The sequence below is a fragment of the Pinus tabuliformis genome, chromosome 8, assembly GCF_031772625.1.
Source record: "Pinus tabuliformis cultivar Carrire ecotype Pingquan chromosome 8, CPIR1, whole genome shotgun sequence".
Taxonomy (NCBI): domain Eukaryota; kingdom Viridiplantae; phylum Streptophyta; class Pinopsida; order Pinales; family Pinaceae; genus Pinus; species Pinus tabuliformis.
Window position 1 is genome coordinate 1,040,310,018 of NC_142294.1, and position 1,842 is coordinate 1,040,311,859.

The following is a 1,842-nucleotide window of genomic DNA, read 5'->3' on the forward strand; positions in this document are numbered from 1 at the left end:
TGAACTAACTGCTGGGAATTTCCTTTTTTTACTTTGTTGCTGGAGTCTATGAGTGATTGCATCAAGAAATAGGGTATTCTGAGTCTTTGGTGAACTGGTGTTTTTACCCCAAATCTTAATTCTTCAAGCATTCTCAAATGGTTTCTATAACAATATTGTATCTATGGACTCTTGCATTCTCTTTTGACTTATTAAAGAATTTCCTTTTTGCCATCTTTTCACTTGTAAACCAACTACCTTTTAACCTTTACAACTTTTGATCAAATGATGCATATGAGTGGGTGAGTGGGATACTTACCTGTGGTCTTGATGCCATGGTGCAGTTGTCAAAGATCAAAGGTGCTGTTGATGGTGTTTCTTGTATTTTTCACCTACCTGCAAATAACAATTATGTTTTTTTCTTATATATATATATATATTACAAACACCTAGGCTGCCTCAGAGGGGTTTTCACCCTAGATATCTTCCCTGGGCGCCTCAAGGAAGGTTTTCACCCAAGGATCTTCTTTTTTCTTCATTTTTTCTCATCCTTGCGCTGTCTCACAAGGTTTTCGACCTAAAGATGGGACTCAGGCGCCTCATGGAGGATTTCAACTGAATCCTTATTCGTTTTTTCTTTTTTCAGTGTCTTGATGAGGGAGGAGCTGAAACTTGCCCCACCATCATCACTGTCTTATTGATATTGTCTACGAACTCTTGTTTTGATAAAGGCCTCTTGTACATTTTCAATTGGTGTCCATTAATTAGCAATGAAATGGCTTCTTCATCAATAGTTCTGATTTGCACTGAACCATTGTCACGACATCTTTCCACCACATAAAGTCCAAGCCATCTTGTCCTTAGCTTGCCCTTGAAGTCTTTATACCTTGAATCATATAACAATGCATAGTCTCCATCTTGAAATTGCTTCTCCTTAATGTGTTTGTCATGCCAGATCTTCCTCTGAAGCTGAACTATCTCTGTATGTAGGAGGGCCTGCATTCTGAATTCATCGAAGCCATTCAAATGTAACAACATTTCTTTCTATGCATGACTGAGATCCAAATATAATTGGGCGACCATCATCAATGTGTTATATTCAAACTCAATGGACAACAAAGCCTTTTTCCCATAGACTAGCTCATAGGGTGTAAATCCAGTGGTGGTCTTCCATGTTGTATTATAGGCCCAGGTAGCCTCAACTAGTCTCTTTGCCCAATCTTTCCTATTGTTGCTCACTACCTTGGTTAAGATGTTCTACAATGCCCTGTTGGTCACCTCCACTTGCCCATTAGCTTGTGGATGATAAGGAGTGGGGGTCCTATGTTTGATTTTGTGATGGATGAGCAGTTCTTCAATCATGTTGGAGGTAAAATGGCTACCTTGGTTTGTGACTAACTCTCTAGGGTACCCAAATTTGTAGAATATATTCTCCCTTATGAATTCAACCACCTTCTCTTCTGTTGCTGCCTTAATTGCCTTGGTTTCAACCCACTTAGTCAAATAATCAGTGCACATAATGATGTGTTGTTTTTTCTTTGAAGGAGGGTTGATAGGCCCAATGAAGTCCATGCCCCACTTGTCAAATGACTGAAAATTCACTTGAGGTTGTAGGGGCATTTCATCTTTTGGAGTAGGCTTTCCCATCCTTTGGCACCGATCACACTGACTAATATATTTTTCCACATCCTGATGAATAGTAGGCCAATAATAGCTTGCTTGCAACACTTTTAATGTTGTCCTCTTTGCTGCAAAGTGACCTCCACAAGGCCCATCATGACAGGTCAGAAGGATGTAAAAGAATTCCTCTTCCCTTACATGCCTTCTCAAGATTTGATCTGGGCCAAGTTTGAACAGATTGTC